Genomic DNA, 8,857 nt, shown 5'->3' with positions numbered 1-8,857 from the left:
GGTCCGAAGGGCATTGTGCTCAGTCTGAAGAGCGTTATGCTCGGACCGGAGGGCATTATGCACAGACTGAAGAGTGTTGTGCTCGGACTGGAGGGTGTCACAGTTGGATTGGAAGGCATCATGCTTGGCCTGGAGGGTGCCGCACTCAGACTGGACGGCGTCATACTTGGACTGGAGAGTGTTGTGCTCGGTCTGGAGGGCACTGTGCTCGGACTGGAGAGTGTCGTGCTCGGACCGGAGGGCGCTGTGCTCGGACTGGAGAGTGTCGTGCTCGGACTGGAGGGCGCCGTGCTCGGACTGGAGAGTGTTGAGTTGGGATTGCAGGGAGCTTTTCTCGTCCCAAAGTTTTTCTGCGTCAGCTCTAAGATTCTCTTTCTCGTACCAGATTGAGTCTCGTTGGTACAGGAGATCTTTTCTCTCAGCTTCAAAAACTTTTTCTCTCTCTACCTTCTCATCCCAAAGTTTTTCTGCGTCAGCTCTAAGACTCTCTTTCTCGTACCAGATTGAGTCTCGTTGGTACAGGAGATCTTTTCTCTCAGCTTCAAAAGCTTTTTCTCTCTCTACCTTCTCAGTCCAAAGTTTTTCTGCCTCAGCTCTAAGACTCTCCTTCTCGGCCCTGAGACTCTCTCTCTCAGCTTCAAAAACTTCCCTCTCAGGAATGGTATTGACTAAGGCCCGATAAGCATTAGCTAGGCCCAAAATCATTTGTGCCTCCTGAGATCTGCCTGAGCCACAACATTCCTGCCTCAAATATGCAATCAAACTCTCAGGATTCTTCAAGTGTTCAGGAGTGAAGCTCCATAACACTGAAGATGTCTGTCCTTTGAGAATCTCTTCAATTCTCTGCCACTCAGTATTCTCTGGTTCTAGGGAAGACTTCCTCCGGATGTTATAAATCCAGATACTGAGTGAGATTATTACAATAATCAACAGTAAGATCAGGGAGATTAAGAGTGTAGCCCACTGATCATTCAAAAACTGCATAAAGGATTCATAGAAAGAAAGAGGAGCACGCTTAAAAATCACCATTTCTGTATAATTAGTTGCATTAGTTGCTCCCTCTGGAGCTGTATACAGATACGAAGTGAGCATTGCTAACCATGCTTTCAATCCATTATACAATTATATAGCTCCATAAGAAAAAGTGGCTAGCTTAAACATGGCCCAATATGTTCGGAGCGTCTCAAAAAAGGAACCAATGGCACACAGTCCCTGGTAAAACAAATTTAGTAGAGAAAACATTTTTTTTTCCTCCAATAGAGAGAAAAAAGTAAAAGAAAACAAAGCTCAGCAGTGTTTATAAAATATACTGGAGTATTGGCAGTCCGCCTGGACTTTCAAGGTCAAGCTCGCAGGTGCAGAATCGCAAACACGACATAGCTCCTTAACAGGGAAAAAAACTCGTAGCTCTGTTAAAAGCTAAAAGAGCAACAGAAGAAAACACAGAAAAACAGCAACTCAATATGCCCGCATTCTCCACCAAAATCTGTCACGGTTTGAACTAAAAATCCACCTGCGTCCGTGACAGGGGGCCGTGGGCCCCGGAGGGGCCCTAGGCCGAAAGGAAAAAGTTAATTAGGAAAAGAAAACAGCGGCAACGATCTAAGGAGGCACACTTATTTACTAAATACTATATCGAAATACCGGATAACACAATATAATACAATATAATTGAAAATTGAAAATTGAACTAACGAATCAAGCAAAATAGGAGAGAGAATGAGTCCCGTAACCGAGAGGCCTACTGTGAATCTAGGCGAACGGCTGAAGGCTCCCACACACTCCCCTGAACGCCAGAACTCGAAAAACGTCAGTCTGTTCTGCGACAGAGTTAATATAGAGTCCAGGTCCCGTGACCTATCGTGTTGTTCCCTGGGAGATGTAGTCTTCTTCTGTAAGTTGCAGATTCAGTAAAATTATTCATGCTTTATATGATGTTATGATGTGGAATACTGATAGCAAAAAATACAAAATTATTAAACCATGACATATGGTGGGGCCTCTTTAGCACGTGATACCTCTTCTGCTGGTGATGTTCCAAACCTTTTATCATCAGGCCAGTCCATGATTACCTCTAGGATTCCCGGACGATTGAGGTTTCCCATTCGCGCTCGCTGTGTAATCAGCGTAATCCACTTGCTCCAGGTGACATCGGTAGCATGATGGGTGGAGGGAACCTGTCCTTTGAACATCCAGTTCAGCACTGGCAGTCGAGGTGCCAAAAGGAGCTGTGTTTCAGTCCCGACTACTTCGGAAGCAGCCCGAACCCCCTCGTACGCGGCTAAGATCTCCTTCTCAGTTGGAGTGTAGCACTCTTCAGACCCCTTATATGATCGACTCCAGAATCCCAGGGGTCGGCCTCGGGTCTCTCCTGAGGCTCTTTGCCACAAACTCCAAGTGGGGCCTTTCTCTCCAGCAGCAGTATAGAGGATGTTCTTTACATCCTGTCCAGTCCGTACTGGCCCCAGGGCTACAGCACGGGCTATCTCTTGTTTAATCTGTTCAAAAGCCTGCTGCTGCTCTGGGCCCCATGCAAAATCATTCTTCTTCCGCGTTACCTGATAAAGGGGGCTTACAATGAGGCTGTAGTTTGGAATGTGCATCCTCCAAAAGCCCACTGCACCCAGGAAAGATTGTGTCTCTTTCTTGCTAGTTGGTGGAGACATGGCAGTGATTTTGTCGATCACATCTGCTGGGATGTGACGACGTCCATCCTGCCACTTTATACCTAAGAACTGAATTTCCTGGGCAGGTCCTTTGACTTTGCTTCGCTTAATAGCAAAGCCAGCTTGTAGAAGAATCCGGATTATCTGCTCTCCTTTTGTGAAAACTTCTTCTGCTGTATCGCCCCACACAACAATGTCATCAATGTACTGCAGGTGTTCAGGAGCACCACCCTGTTCCAGTACAGTTTGGACCAACCCATGGCAAATGGTTGGGCTGTGTTTCCACCCCTGGGGCAAACAGTTCCAAGTATACTGAATGCCCCTCCAGGTGAAGGCAAACTGTGGCTTGCATTCTGCAGCCAAAGGAATAGAAAAGAAGGCATTGGCAATGTCAATGGTGGCATACCATTTGGCTGCTTTTGACTCCAGCTCGTACTGGAGTTCCAACATGTCCGGCACAGCAGCGCTCAATGGGGGTGTGACCTCATTCAGGCCACGGTAGTCTACTGTCAGCCTCCATTCTCCACTGGCTTTACGCACTGGCCATATGGGACTGTTAAAAGGTGAGTGAGTTTTACTGATCACTCCCTGATTCTCCAACTGGCGAATCAAATCATGAATGGGGAGCAAGGAATCCCTGTTGGTGCGATACTGCCGTCTGTGCACTGTCTTTGTAGCAATCGGTACCTGCTGCTCTTTTACTCGTAGCAGCCCCACAACAGGCGGGTCCTCTGACAGGCCAGGCAAAACAGACAGCTGCTTAATGTTGTCCATGTCTACAGCAGCTATCCCAAAGGCCCATCGATACCCCTTAGGATCCTTGAAATGCCCCCTTCTGAGGTAATCAATACCCAGTATACATGGAGCCCCTGGGCCAGTCACAATAGGATGTTTTTGCCAGTCTTTGCCAGTGAGGCTTATTTCAGCCTCCAGCACAGTCAATTCTTGAGAGCCCCCAGTCACTCCAGAAATATGGATTGATTCTGTCCCTTCATGACTGGAGGGCATTAGGGTGCACTGTGCACCGGTATCCACCAGCGCCTTATATTCCTGTGGTTCTGATGTGCCAGGCCATCGAATCCACACAGTCCAATAAACTCTATTATCCCTTTCCCTCCCCTGACTGAGGGCAGGGCCCCTCTATTGGTTACCTGTGATGACTGGAGCAACTCCACTGGTGGTTGGTATGTCTAGCAGTTCTTTCACCCGTGCTCGTAGTGCAGAAGTAGGCTGATCATGCCACTTCCTCATGTCTTCTCCACGGTCACGTAGGTAGCGCCACATGGAAACACGCGGTGCAATCGTACTGTTGTTCTTTGCTCGAGCTGGGAAGCGTGTGCGTTTAACAGCTGAGACTTTTGATGATGCAGGTGGGGAGTAGGACTGGACTAGTTTGATCAGATCCTTCATTAGACCTGGTGGCCCGTACGAGGATTGACCTTCATCAGTTGTTTCTGATACTATTACAGGATCATTACAATTAGTTGATGGAAACAATTTCTTGCACATTTCATCTACTCGGTTTTCTAGCCGTGAGATGGCAGAAACTGCGGCATGCAGTTGGGGGAGCTGCTGATCGATGGTTTGAAGCATTATAATCAGCTCAACAACTCGGGGCCATCTGTCCACGAATCCTTTAGATCCTGATACCAATGACTGTGCAATTCTCTCTGGTGCTGTACTTGTGATTTTCTGCCACATGTCAGGATCGGCCCTCACTCTCTCAGGGTCAAGTTCGCTTGGATCAGGGCTGTACAACATTTTCGCCATGGCCAATTCCCTCAGGCGCTGAATACCTTTTTGGACGGTATTCCAACTATCAAATTTAGGCTTCAAAGCATCCTTATAGGGGTACCTTTCTCTCACGGCTTCTAACAGCCGCAACCAGAGAGTGGCAGCTCCATCCGAACATCTGCTAATCCCTCTGTCGATACCTGCATCTTGGGCAATGTTTCCTAGTTGGCGAGCTTCATTACCATCTAGAGACAAGCTGTTGGCCCCGTTGTCCCAGCAGCGAAGCAACCAAGCAAGGATACCTTCATCTTGACGCCGTGTGAACTCCTTTCTTGAGCCTTGGATTTCAGTCAGCTTCAGAGGTCGACAATAGGTGATTTCCTCCTCATCATCAGTCTCTTCATCATGCCTCTTGGTTTTTGCCTTTGCTTTTTTCGGTACTGCTCCATGCCCGGCACCTGGGTCTTCTGCTGCCCCCCCCGTGCTTCTCCTTCTTTTCGTTCTAGACGCATGGACACCCGTTTCCATTTCTTGCCTTCCACAGGGGCAACTGATATTGCTACTGATGCCTCCTGTGACTGATCAGAATTAACTTGGGCTTGAATCTCAGATCGGAAACTCTCTCTCTCCAGAATAGTATGATACAAAGCACGGTATGCATAAGCCAAACCCCACATAAGGTTTACCTCCTTAGATCTCTGACCCAAATACTCACTTAATTTCTTAGGGTCCCTTAGGTGTTCAAGAGTGAAATCCCATGACACTGCGGGTCCCCATGCTTATAAGACTTTTCCTAAACCTTTCCATATTCCCTGCCAGTCATCATTCTCTGGTTCTGGAGGAGACTTCCGCATAGAACGAATGCATAGGAACATATATGCATGCATTGATAGTGATAACATGAATGCAAATATGAACCCTATCTCAGTTATTGAAAAGCGTGTGGAAATCTGAGAGTACAACCTAAATAAAAAGGGTTTTTTTAGCCTGTACAATGAATTAAACATGGTGGTGTTTGTAAAATTGCCTGTTCCATCTGGGATGTAAGTATTTGTAAAATTGCCTGTTCCATCTGGGATGCGAGTGTTTGTAAGATTCACAATTCCATCTGGGGTGTAGATGCCAAAATTCTGACCATACCACATCTCGTAAAAGTACCAGGCAGGTGTCTCCATCAGTATCCACCTTATTAGGCTATATATCTGCACAATTCCACAACACCAAATTATGGTGTTAATAGTTGACCAATACTTTAAGAAGATCATAATTGCTTTCAATCCCTTAAACAGAGCAACTGGGATGAAGAGTGGATTCATAGCTGGCAGGCTCTGTAAAAGTCAGAGCTAGCTAGCTTTGCTCTAAGGGAGAAAGAAATCCCTTTGTTTTCTACACAAAAGTTAGATAGCAGTGCTGAGAATGTGCAGCAGCCCTTAATGTTGACAATTTGTCTGGTATTTCAAGGTCACGTTCTCCGTGAGCAGCTACGGAAAGATAACACTCCCAACACTCCCGTAACGAAGCTCTTTAAGAGCAAAGAGAGAGTTGTTCTAAAAGCTAAAAAGCTCTATGCCCGCATTCTCCACCAAAAATCTGTCACGGGTTACTTAGATTTACCTATGCCCGTGACAGGGGAAGCCACCCCACGGCCCCCCCCCGGGGCCCGGAAAGGAGGGGGAAAAGGGGAGTAGGATAAAACAGCGACAATCTAAGGAGGAAAAACTTATTTTACTAAATATGATATCGAAATACAAGATAACACAATATAATATAATTAAGGCTAACAAAATCGAACGAAACAGAGAGAGAGAGTCTCCGAAAACCGAGAGGCCTACTGTGAACTCTAGGCGACACGGCTGGAACGCTTCCCACTCTCCGAGAAGTTCGAGAGAAGAAGGAGGGCACTCCAGCCTGGGAACGAGATTATATAGAGTCCTGGTCCCGTGACTTACTGTTACTCCTGTTGTTCTCTGGGATATGTAGTCTTCTTCTGTGGACTGCACATTCAACAGAAGTATCCATACTTGACATGATGTTATGATGTGGAATACTGATAGCAAAATTACAAAATTACAAAACCATGACATCATTTTGCTATCATTGCATCTACTTGAGATCCCCAGGGAAATTCCCCAATTATTTCCAGCCTGTCTTAAGCTGAGGCTACCCACGTCCTAAGTGTTCATAGCCTCAGTAGGCAAAGAGGAATGCACACGAATTAAACAGAATTTAAGCACCGTCTACATCACTGAATGCTGGGGTTGAATGTGTCAAACCACTTAACTTTCCCCTCCTTCTTTGTTGGGGGGTTCAATACAGTCGAAACAATTTCTCTCACCTGTGACATGAATCTTGAAGGTGAGTTTCTGGCCAGCAGCCTCGCAGCTGTACTCCCCTGCATCTTTCTTCTCCACCTGGCTCACCACCAGCCGACGCTGTTTGCCCTCTGACTCCACCCTGAACTTCTTGCTCGAGGTGATCAGTTTCCCCTCCTTGTACCACTTCACCTCTGTCTTCTCCTGGGCCACCTCGCAGCTCAGCGTGGCATTTTCTGTTGGTGCAGCCTTCACCTCCTTCTGCACCTTCTGCTTGTTGATAAAGGCATCCTCTGCTTCTGGAACTGGAAAACATTGGGTAAAATATACATTAGATATGAACATCTTGTGACTGGAAGACATTAAAAGTTGCTTCTATGTTGTATTGGACCATTTCCTGGAGCAACACTGCTTCACAGTGTTTATCACACATTATAATGCATCCTCAGCACAGTCCCTATGGTCATCCCATCCCTCTGAGTAGTCTTTACTATCAGCTCAGACTCCTAATTTTCAGATTTCTTCTAATGAAGACAATGACAGATCTTCATCTGTCTGTCTTTTTGATATTGCTCCACTCTGCACTGGAGATCAGCCAAATACAGCTCAATTATGAAGTGAAGACCTCAAAATCAGGAAACCATAGAAATTTAAGAGCAGAAAACCATCTTTTGACTCTACCCTATGGCAATGATATAGCCCTTAATATGGTGAATACTTGGCCTACATTAGATTTTGTAGCTCGGTTTTATGCATAAAGCATGGTTTTCTACTCTCAGCAACCTCTGATTCTTCAGAGAACTGGCTGAGGTCATCTCCTCTTAATACCTAACACATATAGAAGAAAGTGTTTAAAGCCCACCTTAGCCTTTGTGTCAACAAATGGAGTTAGCATCAGAAAGATAGCAAGTGTAATTAGTTAGGCATACACACTTCAGTTAAGGTGATTCAGTTAATCACCTTGCTAAGTGGGATCGATTGATATGTTGAATATTTTATTGATTACTTCAATCACTGTTTTATCTGGTTCTCCTTTTACCAACAACTGGTTGCTGAGAGCGTTCATGCTAGTTCCTATTTGAGGCGTGAGAGAACAGATAAACCCTAAATAAATGGGCTTCCATTTCTATTCCATGGTTTGCCCTACAAAAGGCTGTAGAAGTGCAGAATATTTCTGAAGTACTTACATCATGGACTTCTCTAGTGCTAGCCAGCTTCTAACAGCAGAGCAATTTTGAATAAGCTTCCTATGCTTGTTTGGGTCCCAGGAAAGATCCCAGGGTCCTGATGTTGATACCAAGACAGAGGCTCCAAGCATGAATGCAGGACTAGCAGGTGTGAGGGGGATTGACATTGCCTTTTATTTGCAGTGGAGACATGGAAGACCACTCATTCAGATCATTCATGCAAGCATATTCAGGCATACCCAGCTCAGGTGACCGGGAAGGCTCCTGCTCCCCAGCAGTCATGGCAAACCCTTCCAGGACCTGTCCCCTATCTCCTTCCTCCCCGCTGTCACTCTGTGAAGCCTTCTGCTGCCATCCCTTTCCCTTCCTTCATGACTTTCTCCTCTGCATGCTGTCTGAATTCTGAGTGGCAGCAGCTGCCCAGGAGGGTAAGTTCAGCTCAAGTTGCTGTGCTGCTGACCGTTGCAGTACATGCAATCCCAGGATTCACACCACAGCTCTACCACCAGCACTGCAGTCCACTGAAGGCGAGGGAGCAGGGCAGCAAGCCAATGCAAGAATGCAGTTGATACACTCTACATTTGACCTCCCTGCTTGTATTGACTGTAGAAGCATCATTCTCTCCGCCCATCTTCAACAGCCCCTGTTTTGACTGATGATTTTCAGGGGAGGTTCAAGTTGGATGTTAAGAAAAACTTCTTCTGAAGAGGAATGGTGATGTGGTGGCACAGCTTTGCAGGGAGGTGGTGGGGTCACCATCCCTGGAAGTGTTCAATAACCATGGAGATGTGGCACTGAGGGACGTGGGCAGTGTGCATGGTGGAATGGGTTGAGGCTGGATGTGGGGATCTTTGTGGTCTTTTCCAACCACAATGATTTGATGAAGATCAGAAGGGTTGCTTATTAGCAAGACAACAAAGATGGCCTAGACCAACCAGGTGATGCAAAACTTCTCACA

Source organism: Coturnix japonica, chromosome 30, assembly GCF_054131305.1.
Source record: "Coturnix japonica strain WE chromosome 30, WE-NBRP24, whole genome shotgun sequence".
Classification (NCBI taxonomy): domain Eukaryota; kingdom Metazoa; phylum Chordata; class Aves; order Galliformes; family Phasianidae; genus Coturnix; species Coturnix japonica.
Note: the sequence above shows the minus strand (reverse complement) of the source record.